Source organism: Schistocerca nitens, chromosome 8 (genome assembly GCF_023898315.1).
Source record: "Schistocerca nitens isolate TAMUIC-IGC-003100 chromosome 8, iqSchNite1.1, whole genome shotgun sequence".
Classification (NCBI taxonomy): domain Eukaryota; kingdom Metazoa; phylum Arthropoda; class Insecta; order Orthoptera; family Acrididae; genus Schistocerca; species Schistocerca nitens.
This window is the reverse complement of record NC_064621.1, coordinates 145,477,543-145,495,672: the sequence shown is the minus strand read 5'-3', so window position 1 is coordinate 145,495,672 and position 18,130 is coordinate 145,477,543.

The following is an 18,130-nucleotide window of genomic DNA, read 5'->3' as shown; positions in this document are numbered from 1 at the left end:
AAAGAGCAACAAATTGCCGATGATCTGTGGAAGAAAGAGTGACAAATCAGAAAATGCGTTGCGCCCGATGCAAACTACATTTAAGTAAATAAGAGCAGATATATGACTACTTATCAGAAGATTCACAAAAAATACGATCCTGGCCGGATGTCGCCAAGTGTAACCTCCCCGCAAAAATTAATATATGAAAAATGAGAATGGAAAATGGAGCCAAGCGTAACCTCCCCACAAAAATTAAGGAATGAAAATTGACCAAAAACCCACAATAATATCAATTAAATAATGAACCATGAACCAAATATAACCTCTCAACAGAAATAATAATAATATCAGGTAAATTTTATAAGGACAGCAGCGCTGACCTTCGGCCCTGTATTCTGAATAAAACAAGCAAAAATTCTTACCTCAATAAAACTGCAATTATATATCTGCTCTTATGTATACTTTCTTTGACACAGCTTCGTGCAATGCTTGCGTATATTTTTTGGATTCTTGGAAGCAATGATAATGCATTGGAAAAATTCTTTAAATTGAAATGAAAGCTTTTCTTTAAAAAAAAGGTTACTTTATATTGTAAAAAAAATATTATTCGGGCATTTTTTTGAACAAATTAAATTACAATTAACATACATTATTAATTATGCGCAAGGCTGCTTTTTTACCTTCTACAACAATACTCATCCTCCAGAGTCCTGACCAGAGTAGCGAGCAGAGCACACAGCCGACGCATGCCGACTCTCGCCGACTACTACCGTCCACTCGCTACTAAAGCCGACCGACTACTACTGTATCCGACTGACTACTACTGCAGACTCGCGCAGACAAGCGCAGACTGACTTCTACTCTCGACTCGCGCAGACTAACGCAGACTGACTTCTACTGTCCACTCGCGCAGACTAGCGCAGACTCGCGACAAGCAACAACTAACAATAAACTACTCTCTGGTCAGAGATTCTGTCATGCCTCGTCCATCGCCGGCGAAGCATACACCTTACAGCGACTAGCACGAAATCTGGATATACGAGATCTTTCAGATGCCGAATCGCGCCTACCAACTTTTGAACACATCCTTCTTGGTGTCGCGAGTTTTTTGTCTTCAGCTTATGGTTGCATAAGCTGAAGACAACCAACTGTTTCTGACAAGGGAACCTCCCCATCGCACCCCCCTCAGATTTAGTTATAAGTTGGCACAGTGTATAGACCTTGAAAAACTGAAAACAGATCAATTGGGAAAACAGGAAGAAGTTGTGTGGAACTGTGAAAAAATAAGCAAAATATACAAACTGAGTAGTTCATGGGAAGATATGCAATGTCATGGAGACTAAGAACGCAGGAGCGTCATGGTCTCGTGGTAACGTGAGCAGCTGCGGAGCGAAAGGTTCTAGGTTCAAGTCTACCGCCGAGTGAAAACTTTAATTTTTTTATTTTCAGTTTATGTGACAAACTCTTATGTTTTTATCACTTTTTTGGGAGTGATTATCGCATCCACAAGAAAACCTAAATCGGGCAAGGTAGAAGAATCTTTTAACCCCTTCGCCAAGTGTACAAGTTAGGTGGGTCGACAACATATTCCTGTCATGTGACGCACATGCCGTCACCAGTGTCGTATAGAGTATACCAGACGTGTTTTCCTGTGGAGGAATCGGTTGACCTATGACCTTGCGATCAAATGTTTTCGGTTCCCATTGGAGAGGCACGTCATTTCGTCTACTAATCGCACGGTTTTGCGATGCGGTCGCAAAATACAGACACTAAACTTATTACAGTGAACAAAGACGTCAATGAACGAACGGACAGATAATAACTATGCAAAAATAAAGAAAATAAAATTTTCACTCCGGGGAAGACTCGAACCAAGGACCTCTCGATCAGCAGCTGCTCACGCTACCGCGGGACCACGACGCTCCTGAGCTCATTTTGTCCATGATGTTGCCTATGCGATCCGTGGACTACTCAGTTTGTATATTTTGCTTATTTTTTCACAGTTCCACACAACTTCTTCCTGTTTTCTCAATTGATCTGTGTTCAGTTTATCAAGGCCTATCCACTGTGCCAACTTATAACTAAATCTGAGGGGGGTGCGATGGGGAGGTTCCCTTGTGAGGGTGATCGCTTTGCATCCAATGGGCCACAACAGTTAGTTCAGTGAATGAAGCTACAAAAGACTCTCTCAGTTATCTCTATCGAATGGGGTATCGTCTTCTTCGTCAGCTACTGCTGGTAGGATTCCAGTAACAGACAAGTAGGTGAGCTCCATAATGTTGACAAGCCTCAAGCCATTGAGAATCGCCGCTTCCGCTTTCGTTGTTAGCAACATGGTGGAGACTCGAGTATTCTCGGATGAGGACCCACTGTGGAGGCCTCTTGGTAGAACCGGTGCAAGTTGAAGATCTGGCCCGACAGCAGCAGGACGTGTGCTGAGAGCGGATCACCCTGGGTACCAAGTGTGTGAAGCCCTCTCATGGCCGCCACCGCCGCAGCTGAGGGAGCAGACCACCCCTGCAAGCTCCACTACAGTCCCGTTAGGCCGTGATGTCGGCCGTGGTGGCCTAGCGGTTCTAGGCGCTACAGTCTGGAACCACATGACCGCTACAGTCGCAGGTTCGAATCCTGCCTCGGGCATGGATGTGTGTGATGTCCTTAGTTTAGTTACTTTTAAATAGTTCTAAGTTCTAGGGGACTGATAACCTCAGCAGTTAAGTCCCATAGTGCTCAGAGCCTTTTGAACCATTTAGGCCGTGATGACCACACACCAGAACACAGCAGTCACATCAGCAGCATGGCCTTCTCTGAAGACTCGCCGTCACAATATGCGACATGATTACCAGGAAGGCAATACAAATCCCATTAAATGTTCTTTTTATCAGTGGTACTAGCAACAATAGCTTTACAATAATTTTATAAAATGAGAGAGATCCTTCACACAAGGTTACTTGATGAGAACTAAATCAGATCTGAGTTGAAGCCACCAAAAAACAAGCAGACTGACTTTAGATTACATTCTTCCTTCAGTACACTGAGAACCAAGCAAAACTCATTTTCACACTTACCTAACAAATATCCATCTTTTTGATTTGCAGCTCCTTGTATTGGCCGTGTTTTCAGTTAAATATTTTGGATTTGAGGTCCGCCAGTTATGTAAAACACCGTTTTTCTCAGTACCCAAACAACACAAGAAACACCCATGGATAAATTTAACAGGTCAGGAATATATGAACTCACATGCAACACCTGCCACTCAGTGTACGTAGGACAAACATGCAGAAACTTCAAAACAAGATATTCGGAACATCTCAGAGCTTTAAAAAGCAACAGCTCCCATAGCACATTTGCTGACCACCTTGTAGCCAACAACCACCACCCAACCACAATAGAAACAGACTTAAGAATTGTGGTGTCACCGCCAGACACCACACTTGCTAGGTGGTAGCTTAAATCGGCCGCGGTCCATTAATACATGTCGGACCCGCGTGTCGCCACTGTCAGGATCGCAGACCGAGCGCCACCACACGGCAGGTCTCGAGAGACGTACTAGCACTCGGCCCCCAGTTGTACGACGACGTTGCTAGCGACTACACTGACGAAGCCTTTCTCTCATTTGCCGAGAGACAGTTATAATAGCCTTCAGCTAAGTCCATGGCTACGACCTAGCAAGGCGCCATTAACCATTTCAAGAGAGAGTCTCACTTGTATCATCAAGAATGCTGTATACAAATGATGGATTAAAGTTAAGTATTCTTGCCGCTACGTACTTTTCTTTATAGCATTCTCATTCTCCTGTTTCAGACCTAAACTAGCCTGCCTGAGTTGTCGCGTGCCCTTTCGGCTTCCTCGCCTTGTGTCTCGACTGTCTTGTCTAGACACAACAAGAATACTAAAACCCAGCCACAGCATATACAGCAAACTGACCATTGAGGAAAACTTCCATATACAGAAGGCAATAGGGGAAGGAAAACAGGTCTTAAACGAATACACTACACTCTGCAAGGGCAGAGACACAGACACACACACACACACACACACACACACACACACACACGAAAAATAGATAACTAAAATCTACAAAGGCGCACCATTTACACACAAAAAGGAATGCCATATAAAAGACAACACACACAGCTAAGAAGCACACAGAAAACACACACACACACTCACACACACACACACACACACACACACACAAACAAAGATAAAATGCAAATAAAATTCAAATTTGGCGCCGCACTCTCTGGTGAACAAATGAACACTGACTGGGCTGGGACACATAACAAACCACAATCACACTGTGTTCTGGTGTAGTGAAAAGCGTTTTACTACGTTATTTGTGGAAAATACTTGTTACTGCTACGTATGCATCACAACATCTCAGCATGATGCGGAGAATGGAAGTGCTTGCCACACAAAAACGTAAGTAAGTAGGAAAATAGGCGCGAAAACATCGCGAGTAACTAAATTACGCTCTAGAAGATAGGTTAACTCCCAGCAAAAAAACTTTATCATCAACATCGCTTGGTTGCAGATGACAAGCTACCTGTAATAATTAACACAAAAGTGGTCCAGAAAATTCATGCTCACCAAATGTAAAAGTATTTACAAAAAGAAACGATCTGCTGTTTGAGCTAAAAATGCGCATAATTTTATAATCATGTAAAAAAATGTTCACATTGCAGAATAAATAAAAAGGAAAACGCACTGATGATGGCACAGTGGTGCAGAAACATCTTTGGATACTGAGAAAAACGGTGTTTTGCAGAACTGGCAGACCTCAAATCCAAAAAATTGCCTAACAAAGTGAAAGCTATTTCATTTGGATTCTAATCAAGACAGACCTATTAATTATCTTACCTAATAACATAAAACTTACTTCTTAACACAATTACAAACAAAAAACTCATCGAAGACTAACGTGGCTTGGAAAAGATTTTATGATCATAGGAGCGGGAGGAAATAATATGTAATGAAATATTGCGAATATATTTGTTTAGGCAACATATTTAAATAATTAACACTGCAAGATCACAAGTTAATATAAGTGCGAGATAAGCCATTGCAAATGTGAAATATTGTTAAATGTGTGTGAAATCTTATGGGACTTAACTGCTAAGGTCATCAGTCCCTAAGCTTACACACTACTTAACCTAAATTATCCTAAGGACAAACACATACATCCATGCCCAAGTACTGTTACATTAATAACCAGTGAATGTATTATGTTGTGCAAATGCCGGATGCCAGTTTGTGGGATGGAGCCCAAAGCCTGTCGCACTTCGTACATGGGTACGGAACTGGGTAATATACTCGTATTTGTTGATGATGCTGGAGTTGTGACCTGATGATGTTCCATATGTGCTCGAATGGAGAGGAATCTGATAATCAAGCAGGCCAAGGCAACATGTCGATACTGTGCACAGTATGTTGAGCTACAACCACACTAAGAGGGCAAGCGTTATCCTGGAATGCTGTTCATGAATGGCAGTGCAACCGGTCAAATCACCAGATGGACATACAAATTTTCAGTCAGAGAGCGTGAGATAACCTAGAGAGTGTTCTTGCTGTGAAAGAGAATCATACCTCACATGATAACTCCATGTGTAGGTCCAGCGTTTGTAGCAAGCAGGTTGGTTTCGGACCCTCAACTGGCCCCATTCTACCCAACACATGGCCATCACTGGCGCCGAGTCAAAAACCGCGGCGGTCTTCCCTCTCGGCAGTCCCATGTGCCTTTTCGGATCGTACATTCTCTTGACCACCGCTGCTAGTAGTCATGAACAGTGGCTACATTCCTGCCAAATCTTTCTGCAGTATCGCAGGAGGAATAGCCAACTTCTTATAGCCCTATTGCACGACCGCACGACCTCAATCAAACTTACAAGGGGAGGCCGCCAATTGTGAAATTCAGATTCGATTCATACTGCGCATAATAAAAGCTCATGGCCAGAGGTGTAATGTGGCAAAGCACCAAGATGCACTTCTCAGCCGTTGTCGAGAAAATCGACGGTTAAAAGAAACCGTTGCGGTGAAATACACTCTACGATTAACAGGTTTTTACAGCGACGTGGCGCAGCGGTAAGCGCTCGGTTTCGTAATCTGAAGGGCGCCGGATCGAATCTCACGCCATGCAACCTTTTTTTTAGTATTTGTTTTTTGTAATTCAAATGTGTATACACACACACACACACACACACACACACATACACACAGACATATATATATAAAATTCCCGGCAATCAGTTGCAACGATTATGCATATAATAAGTTGTTGAACGTCGTTTGTCGTGGAAAAACTGGCGACTTCGAACATCATTATGTTTACCGCAAACAAAGTTGTATTTCACAAATGTTACTAATTGTCTTCATAATGTTAAACACGTATAGTTAACGGAAGACGTAGAAACGATATTCCGAAACGAATACGTATAGCGTAAGTCAAACGTTCGAATTGGAATAGAGACCCCACGAAATTTGCTGTGGCAGGTATGAAATATAAACTCCGTTACTCGCTCGTTACACTTGAAGGACAGATGTTGAATGGGCCGAAACGAGCTGCCGCATAACAGCGTAGTAACCTGCTAACTTCGAAAGAAGGTAGATGCGGTCCCTAGCGCAACTTATAACGTCGTCGAAAATCAGTGCGGACGTGAGAGCTTTGGTACACCCTGTTAAACAAACGGAAAAATGGAGGCGGTACAATTGGAGAGCGATCCGCCTTCACCAACATGCATAAGCAATTCATTAATAGTATATATATATATATATATATATATATATATATATATATATATATATATTACAAAAAACTAATAATAAAAAAAATTGCATGGCGCGAGATTCGATCCGGCGACTTTCGGATTACGAACCCGAGCGCTTGCCGCTGCGCCACGACGCTGTGGAAAATAATTAATCGTAGAGAGTATTTCGCCGCAACGGTCTCTTTTAACTGTCGATTTTCTCGACAACGGCTGGAAAGTGCATCTTGGTGCTTTGCCACATTACACCTCTGGCCATGAGCTTTTATTATGCGCAGCATGAATCTAATCTGAATTTCACAATTGGCGGCCTTCCCTTGTTGGTGAGGTGTTGATAATGGCATCTAAAGGTATTCTCGACTAACATCAACTCATCACATCCAGTATCAAAGCTAACTAACGCTCATGACCATTATAGAATGTATTTAAAACAAACCCTGTTTGAATCCTCATAGTGGTGCTACTACCTCTTATGTGACTGGAACGAAATTTAAGTAGACACAAATGTACAAACACGACTACCAACTTTTGGTTATGTCACACAACTCCTCCTTAGTGTTGCAGTTTTTCTTCCCGTCAGTATATTAGTAACGTCAACTGGGCTCTTCAGATATAAAAACATAGCATAATACTTCTCCAAATAACCTGTAGTTGCAAATAGAAAGATAGAGATGTACCTGTTTCAGTACCTTAGTGCTCACATTCTGTGGTATCGGTTGCTACATGGATACTTTGCTTTAATCATTTCCTTCTTTCCATGTTCAGATTAATACTTCCATTCTGCATAGCTTTAATCCTTACTGTCCTGTCTCATTTGTCATTTCACTTATTCCTTCCTGCAGCAGAGAGCTCAAACTTCCTACATAAGTACATGACCCACATTAATACCAGTTACTACATGTCGACTTCAGTCTCCTCAGTGCTTCCCCAGCATCTGGAACGTCGGGAAACTGCTCCCATCACGTTTGGCCATTGGAAAAAAAAGAAAAAAACTTAAAGTCATTTCACTAGCTCAATCTGCTCCGCTAACAATTAGGCTCAACACATGACTTCTTGAAGTTAAAGTTTACTTCTAAGAGAAAAACTGCAGTACCAAAATGTCCTCTAACGACTCTAACACAAACAATACAAAAACTGAAACATGGCACAACTGCTCTAAGGAAAAACACCTATCTGTCGAAGAACCACTGATTAAAGTAGTCACACACAATCAGCGTTCAATTACTACTCTATTGACTTTATGGACGGTTGAGCATGACTTTGTCTACTACATTTTATTCTGTGTGCTTATACATGAAATTTCCTGAGATTAATTAAACGTTGTATAACTTTGTATTTTCGAGTTCGTAGACTTTGAGCTTTGGTGCTGGCTAGGATTCTACGCATAAAAGAAGAACTAATTTGTCTATTATTGAACAACTCAATATCTCGAGACGCCTTTCTTTTCGAGTCACCGAACAAATTCTCCAGTTCTTGGTACATATTGGGAGAAGAGATGGAGAAAATCTAGAGAAAATAATCTTGCAAGGAAAGATTGAAGGCACGAGACCAAGAGGAAGAGCAGCGAGCAGATGGATAGATCAAATCAAGAACATCTTCGGTCTACCTCTTCAGCAGGCGCTAAGAGAAGCTGGCAACCACCCGGGATGGAGATACTTGGCTCATGGGGTCACGACGCTCAGCATTGAGCACAGTGACTTATGATGAGACTTTACACTTCGCCAAAATTTGGGTGAACAGTCTTCTTGACCTTAAAGGGTCCCACATAAAGGTTGAAGAACTTGTCACACAGATATTGCTGCTTCCTTGACATATGAAGCACTCTCACTAAGACTTTTTGACCAACAAACACCTTAAAATCCCCTATTCTCCCGTTGTGGTATTCCTTTATCTTCTGAACTTGTCCCTTAATCCAATCACTTACCAGTGACACTATTTTTGCTGCCTATTCTCCACATCGTGGGGTACTCTATTCTTCCCTGAGTCGATCGGTTGGTGGCTTGTTCTTAAGCCCGAGAATCGTAGCCATCCTTGTAGATCCATGAGGCAGATTATTTATGACCTCTTGAAAGTCTTGCAGATATGAGTATTTTCTACGTAACGAAACTACTTAAGAAAATTGTTCACAAACGCCTTACTGACTAGCTATGCGGCAGCAAATCTCAGAGGAGTGAACATGACAGACGTGAGCTCGAGTGCCACTAGGATGAGTCGAACCGCCCATTCTGTATGAGGTACTGGTCGAGAAAGGTCAATTGCAGCTAATTCTTTCAGCCTAGTTGGTACAATAGGGTACAATTTGGTCTTGTGTGACCCGGTAGATGGTTTCCCCAACTGGCTTGATGCGGGAACTCTGTGTATCCTTTTCTCCATTTTAAAATAGTATGCCAGTCCCATAATTTCTTAAATCGCTTTCTTGAACCAAAGTGTGCATGGCCTAGGTGCACATACAAGACAAGTTTGCTGACAAATTTCTCTGGTATGCACAGGACCCACTCATCACTCGCAATATCCCTCCTTCGGAACACGATTCCATTCTATATTTTATGGCAATTCCTGGCAGTTACCAGATTACAGTCGTATCACTTACCTGTCACATCCTTCAGGACGAGATTTTTTCTTGCTGGTTCGAGAATTTCTAAGCGTCGTCCCCACGGAGTTCGCAGATGGGACTACCTTGAGATACACGACATACATGCAGTTGCCTCATCAGGACATTCAGAGTTCAGACGTGACAGCTGGAGGAGTGTCAACTACTATATTTTCTTTATCTGGGATGTAATGTGTTGAGAAATTCCTGAAGGACTAATGCCCATGTTGTTAGCCTCCCACGTGAAAATTTAGCAGACATAAGGAACTGCAGCACCCAGTGGTCGCTGTAGACTTTCGTGTTCCTCCCAAAGAGAAAATATTGAAAATGCGTGAATGCTCAGACGATTGTGAGAGAGCCCAAACCATTAGCTGCAGGTAGTTACGCAGAAGCCACTAATTTAAGTTCATGTGGGAGAGAACAACCACCTCTAAAAGCACATGCTTTAGCCGTTCGAACTTTCCCTGGATCTTATCTCACTTTTCCTGCACAGTATTCTTCCCTATGCGGCAACAAATTCCTGGTGTCTTCACATAATGCACAATAAATCGTTTGCAGTAGTTCACGAGGCCAAGATACGCATGTACATAGCACTTCGTCCTTGGAACACTGTATAATCTTACTGCAATTAACTTACCGCGATCCAGTCGACTTGTCAATGGCAGATAACATGTTACAGAAATTTCACCTTGGAACAGCCAAAATCTGACTTAGATCAATTGTGACACCATTCATTCAAAAGACCTTGAGCAACTACACTCCTGGAAATTGAAATAAGAACACTGTGAATTCATTGTCCCAGGAAGGGGAAACTTTATTGACACATTCCTGGGGTCAGATACATCACATGATCACACTGACAGAACCACAGGCACATAGACACAGGCAACAGAGCATGCACAATGTCGGCACTAGTACAGTGTATATCCACCATTTGCAGCAATGCAGGCTGCTATTCTCCCATGGAGACGATCGTAGAGATGCTGGATGTAGTCCTGTGGAACGGCTTGCCATGCCATTTCCACCTGGCGCCTCAGTTGGACCAGCGTTCGTGCTGGACGTGCAGACCGCGTGAGACGACGCTTCATCCAGTCCCAAACATGCTCAATGGGGGACAGATCCGGAGATCTTGCTGGCCAGGGTAGTTGACTTACACCTTCTAGAGCACGTTGGGTGGCACGGGACACATGCGGACGTGCAAGTTCCCTTGCCGGTCTAGGAATGGTAGAACGATGGGTTCGATGACGGTTTGGATGTACCGTGCACTATTCAGTGTCCCCTCGACGATCACCAGTGGTGTACGGCCAGTGTAGGAGATCGCTCCCCACACCATGATGCCGGGTGTTGGCCCTGTGTGCCTCGGTCGTATGCAGTCCTGATTGTGGCGCTCACCTGCACGGCGCCAAACACGCATACGACCATCATTGGCACCAAGGCAGAAGCGACTCTCATCGCTGAAGACGACACGTCTCCATTCGTCCCTCCATTCACGCCTGTCGCGACACCACTGGAGGCGGGCTGTACGATGTTGGGGCGTGAGCGGAAGACGGCCTAACGGTGTGCGGGACCGTAGCCCGGCTTCATGGAGACGGTTGCGAATGGTCCTCGCCGATACCCCAGGAGCAACAGCGTCCCTAATTTGCTGGGAAGGGGCGGTGCGGTCCCCTACGGCACTGCGTAGGATCCTACGGTCTTGGCGTGCATCCGTGCGTCGCTGCGGTCCGGTCCCAGGTCGACGGGCACGTGCACCTTCCGCCGACCACTGGCGACAACATCGATGTACTGTGGAGACCTCACGCCCCACGTGTTGAGCAATTCGGCGGTACGTCCACCCGGCCTCCCGCATGCCCACTATACGCCCTCGCTCAAAGTCCGTCAACTGCACATACGGTTCACGTCCACGCTGTCGCGGCATGCTACCAGTGTTAAAGACTGCGATGGAGCTCCGTATGCCACGGCAAACTGGCTGACACTGACGGCGGCGGTGCACAAATGCTGCGCAGCTAGCGCCATTCGACGGCCAACACCGCGGTTCCTGGTGTGTCCGCTGTGCCGTGCGTGTGATCATTGCTTGTACAGCCCTCTCGCAGTGTCCGGAGCAAGTATGGTGGGTCTGACACACCGGTGTCAATGTGTTCTTTTTTCCATTTCCAGGAGTGTATTTCAATGTTTCATTATTGTTACGTGGACAGTGATCTTTTCCTTAAAGTCTGCAGGGATAACTTGTTACAGATCCCTACTAAAAGCGGAGTCCCAAGGGCAACGTACAGAATCGACAACAGTGTCCGAAACATCAAAAGGCCATGTACTTCCGGCACTCGCGGTGAACCTTAGTTTGCAGTAACTGGCCCTGAGGTACACTGAAGGAAGCGCTTTTACGCCATGACAAGCATCGTAGTAGCTCTTCAGTGGTCTCTGGTCGGTCTGTCTCTGTTTCAGTGATGTCATTTATTTTTCATGTATATGAAACCAAATGAACTGACCATCCTTCCTTTCCACATAATGGATGCACCTGTTGTATGGGAACGACACCGGTTCAGTGACTCCTTGTCTGAGCACTGACTGTATGTGTCCAGTGAGCTTACGATGTTCTGTGACTCGGAATCGGTACAGAAAGTCAGAAAACAAACCCACTCTTTCAGAAAAGACAGTTATTTGAGAACACAGAATGTCCTGGTCGTGATCTCTCTGCACAGTCCCGCTGATGTTAGTTAACTTGTTATCTATCATGACTTTCATTTCCTCGTTGATCTGTCGACCTTCACGTTCTCTGTAGCCTACCTGTGTCGACAAACATACCTGATAGTGCCCATCTCTACAGTTCTCCTGACTCCAGAGTAGTCATCAGATCGTAATTTCTTTGCGGCACCATCGAGCCGGATCTCTATTAAAATTAATAATCGTTCTATAACGCATAGTGATATCCCGACCAAGGGTCAAGTCCACTGTAAATGACGGAATGATTAGAAAGTTTCCTCTGAATTCCAAAGACTGGCGCACAAATGGGATTTCAGCTTGCCTGCTAATGGCAACATAGGCCAAATGCAACGTAGGCCAGGTACTCTTATTCATACGCTTATTGGAAACCTTATGTCTAATGAAGGCTGCATGACTACCTGTATCTATAATTCCTCAGAAAGTCTTTCCCCTATCTGTGCACACAAAACAGGATAACTACAGTCAGTTACTGCCTCCTCTTTCTTCAAAAGGTTTTCCCTAATGTCATCAAAGTGTGTGTACAAAATATATTGCGATCTCCCACTAGGGTTGGGATAACATTACACTGAAATTTTTAGTTACTAGTGCTCCCTCGTCCCCCATTTTTCAGAAAATAACCTACATCCTGAAGTATGGCCTCCATCTCTACAACTTCTTCCCTGCGAATTGGCCTTGACCGATTATCATTTCTTTCGCCATAGGCTATTTCGTGGCGAATCCGGGCGCCTCCAACTCTTCTGACTTCTGCGAGCATTGTTACATTTCGAATAATTCGGTTGTGATCGTCTTTTCAATCATTTGCGTGACAGGAATCTCTGTATTGTTTGTTGTCAGGTGGCACGAGTGGTTACAGTACAGTGCTACGTTCGTACACCAAGTCCTGCAGCAGAGACTGAAAACCGCGAATGTCATTCTTATTGTGGTCCGCAATCATAACTTCTATCTACAACCAACGTGGTACTTTCGTCAAACAGATCAGAATTAACTCAAATGGGTCATAAGGCTCATCAAGATATTCGTTACGCTGTACCATATCTTCAAATTAAAGGATAGGATTCTGAAGTCGGGAATCACTGTATGCTTCCATCATAAAAATGCTCACTTTGACTTGATCTTGCGTACTCTTTGACCAATAGTCGGTCAGAAAGGCTGCACAAAATTCTCCATAAATCTTGGGGTGATGCGTAAGTATGCACATTCGTGCCGCCGGGTTTGGGCGTAAAGCTGCACATATGAAATTAATCTTAAACAGTGGATTCCAAGACAGGGGAAATGTATTGTCAAATTGCGCATTGAACATAAGAGGATCAAAGTTGTTCATTTGATCGGGAAACAAACTGTATTTTCGGACAGTGAGTAAGTGCTCAGATTTTCGTCATCTTCGAATTAATTGACGAAAGAATTTCAAATATCCCTACTAACTGGCATCGGATGTCGAATCCACGCCAGTTCCTCTTCAGAGTCCTGGAGTTCATCTGATTCATAGAGTCTCCTTTTCTTCGCATCTGAATCATTTTCCCATAGTTCCTGCGACTGTTCTCCAAGCACAGATACCCTGCAAAATTCTAACGTTTCGTAATGTCCTTTGTTATTCTTGATGTGGTTTTCCTTAATTGCACCAAGGACTGTACTTCCTCTGTCTCAGTTATTCTAACGAGTCATGCCACCTGTAATAGCGTCCTCACACACTGGTAACTGCACTACTGCGGCAATGACTACCTCTGTTTGACTGTACACTTTTGTCACGGTGCCAAATTGTTGTTTTAAGATCTGTTCATGTTTAGATACTTGCTGACAGGCTTCCGCGGAATCTCTACTTCCCCTGCACAACAGCTGGATCAACCATCATGGTTTCTGATCGAGATCCACTGTTACTTTCTAGAACTGAGAGACGCTGTCCAAAGTCTTCGATCAGTTTCGCTTTATTTACCGTAGTCTGCTTGTGTCACTTGTTAATGTTATCAAAGCTCGATTTAACGCTGGTAAGTACCGACTGAAGCTTTTTGACTACGCTTCAGTATTCTACTATAAATTCATCTGGCCTATAGTTAATATTGCTATGCCACTCTGATCCATGCAGAGTGGCGTGTCGAGATGTGACTCTAATTTTTATACTGACAATATACTTGCCTTCAAGACTAGGCGCACCTAGTCCCAGTACTAATATAAAATCGTTAAATGTTTGTCCATGATTTTTAATTGAGTCGATGTAATAGGAAATACAACACAAACTACGTATCCGACTAAAATACAAGTACACACCTTATATGCCCCTATTACATCGTACACAATCTATCAAGCCGGTCGGTGTGGCCGAGCGGTTCTAGGCGCTTCCGTCTGGAACCGCGCGGCCGCTACGGTCACAGGTTCGAATCCTGCCTCGGGAATGGATGTGTGTGATGTCCTTAGGTTAGTTAGGTTTAAGTAGTTCTAAGTTCTAGGGGACTGATGACCTCAGATGTTAAGTCCCATAGTGCTCAGAGCCATTTGAACCATTTTGAACAATCTATCAACGCTATTCTCGTCAACAGTGTTGCAATGCGTTAAAGTGGTGAAGGGTCAACACTCTTTAGTATCAGTACTTATCCTTATTGTGATTAGAACTTAATTAAATCTTGTGCACGGTGCTCGTTATCTGAAACTTAAATACGCTCGTTCAATGAGCCTTAATGTGGGTCGCTACTGACAAAAGTAAATCAACAATTCTCAGTAAAATTGCGCACGTTGCTTTTGTTAACTTGTGCCAATTATGGCGTTAGTAGTAATTCATTTATATAATTTAGACCTCTTATTGACATCAACTAACTATAGCTATCGCTGATTATTTACGTCATTCACGCAAGCGATCGGTATAGTTTACTACGCGAAGATCGGTAATTTCCAAGAATGATTGCCTATGGAAGTCGCGGTGTCCAAATGATACATATCGAACGTGCTATCCTAAATCGCTCATGCGACTCTGGTGGCGGGCGTTATGATAAATTATTCGTGATCGTCTTTTTTTTGTTTTCCGTCGTTCCCCTAGTTGCTCTAAATTACATACCTCTGCGAATTGTTTGTGAGTTGCTAGGAAAATCTAGACGATTTATGTCGGTAGTGAGTGGGATGTCTGGTGGTCTTGACATTTCTTCGGCGGATTCTTTAAGGTGGAAAAATCAAATTCCATGCTTATCCAGCACAGTAAATTGTTTGACATTTTGTCGCAAATATGAAGTACTACCGGACGATGTAACGAGGGTCTGTGTAGACAGTGGTGGTGCGAAGTGTGTAAAACTTCGTAAGAAGAGTTTCGATGCTGACATACCGTTACAATTTCATTTCGGACAGTGCGGAAAACGAACGAGTAACAGACAGAATACATAGTTCGACTCTTCCAAATTATCCATCCAGACCAGCGTAATTCTTCTATCTTGCTGGATTCGAGACTACACCTTGCAAGCAACAGCATCGGAAACTGACCTATCTGCTAATACCGTGTGCGACTATTTCGAATTTCGCAGAGAAGTGTCTCATATGGTAGTGACGAACGACAGTGCACCGATGGGTGGACCGAGTAAAGTTGTTGAAGTGGACGAATCCCAAATAGCAAGAACGAAGAACCACAAAGGACGACCTTCAAAGAGTGAAATCGATCATGTTTGGGTATCTGGTGGAATAGAATGAAGGTCCCGGAACTGTTTCGTTGTCAGACTTCATACTGCCTGGTAGTAAAGCCATTACAGAAGGTTTTCAGTCTTACAAGACACTCACGGCAGAAGAATTCGAACACGAGTTCGTCAACCACTCTGTAGAGTTCGTATCCTCGGATGACCCCAGTGTGCACACGCAGAACATAGACCGGCTGTGGAACTGCCTTCCATTAAAAGAGAAGGGCGTCCAGGACAGAGAGACGAACTACACTTGTTTCAGTACCTCTATTTCAACAACTTGCGTTTACAGGGAAAAGCTGTCGCATGTGACACACTACCCATATTCTTGATTGATATTGGCAGAGTTTACCCAGGCTACGGCAAAAAGGAAATTATTCCCGTAGAGAACACATCACCTGGACTTTCATATGACGACAACACCGACGACGAGTAACGTAACTCGTCTCCTTTGCAACTGCAAGTATTTTTGTAACGCTCTTCTTTTGTCGTTTCTGTAGTGACCATCGTAAACACACTCATAACGCCCGCCACCAGCGTCGCATGATCGATATAGGATCACACGTTCAATATGTATCGTTTGGACCTCGCGACTTCGATAGGCAATCATTCTTGGAAATTACCCTAAGATCTTTCACTCACTACTATAAAACAAAATCACCTAAAAACGCGTAATAAGTATTTAACGTGACCAACGCTTCACTTACTTACGCTAAATCTCAATGTCTTACACCCTTGTTCACCTAAATTTAGAAAAACGGTTTCTTATCACGGTAATTCCGAAAGTAGCAACCAGAGTTATATATTCATTGCAAATCATCGATATAGCGAGAGCTATCTCTGCGATTCTATTAATTCTCTTACGATCTGTCAACGTTATTTCTTGTTGTTTCTTTTCCTTATTTCTCTCTCTTTAATCCATAAAATAAACGTTAAGTGAATAAAGAAGTTAACACCTTTGCCTTTTTCCTTAATGAAATCTAACTAAATCTCTTCTCTGTAATTACTGATTTTTAAATCGCAATAAAATCTCAAAATGACATTGATCCTTTGAGTGTAGTTCTCTGAGCTGGAATAACTGATTTATCATTGCAAGACTGACTTGAAACTACTTTGTATCAATGTAGCTCTTTATTATTTACGACACTTGCGAATATTTTAGTGGTGGTTCAATCCTTTCCACTGTAGAATTAGACTCCGAACTCAGAATTCAGTTCAACTTTTCTTTATTAGGATCAAATTACTATCTCACATACATCTTCTAGGCGCTGCAATCTGGAACCGAGCGACCGCTACGCTAGCAAGTTCGAATCCTGCCTCGGGCATGGATGCGTGTGATGTCCTTAGGTTAGTTAGGTTTAAGTAGTTCTAAGTTCTAGGGGACTCATGACCTCAGATGTTAAGTCCCATAGTGCGTAGAGTCATTTGAACCACTTGAACCATACATCTTCCACATTAGGGAGTGACATTCAAAAAGTCCATTCCCTACACAAATCGGTATAGAAAGCACAAAACAAAAACACAAAAAATAATCCTATGTGCCACCACCACTTTTGTGCTAAGTTTAATACAACGATCAAGGCTCGATAACCACTTCAGATGTTGGCAGTCGCGTTCCCTTAAACAGTCCGTAAGTTAAATTTGCCACTCGTCACCTTACCAAGCAATGGAATTCAATATCGTCGAATAATATTAATTGATTTTGCTAGTATAAGAAGTCTGTTTTCAAACATTAGTGTCAGGAATTTTCCGGGCAACAATAACTGTGTCCTCTTTTACATAAGTTGTGCCGATTCTGGTTCCTGATGGATGGATATGATGTTATGGGCGCTCAACAGTGTAGTCTTTAGCGCCCGACTGGTTCCTGGCCTTATAAAACACCAGCTGAGACTTAAACTCAATATTACGCCAAACCACAATTATTACGCCACTAACCCTGCAGTGTGTACTCAAATACATACATCAACATAAACCGCTCATCACTCTACTACCTTAGAGTGGGCGTCCCAAAATCACACAATACCGCAACCGCTCAATTACCTTCTAGCGTGAGTAAGTACAACATTCACCAGGCTGAACCAAAACGATTTCTAGAGTCCCGTGTGTACTAGGAATACCACCAACCTCTCACTAAGTTCAGTCCAGTGACTGGCTAACACCTTCAAACATCAACTTCTCCAAATATGGACCACAGTTTTACAGAAATTAGAGTGTAACTTTACAACAGCTTGCTAGCCCGTTTCTTCCTACGCCACGTGAACACTAATTAATTTTATCCACGCTATTGCAGCATCAGTTAATCAATTCCTCCACATATTTGATCGTAGCAAAGATGTCTCCAGCCCTACGACCGACAATAACTCAAATCAGTTAGTTTAACGTACCCTACTTTCTCTTGCAGAACAATATAAACTGAAGTAGGTACACTG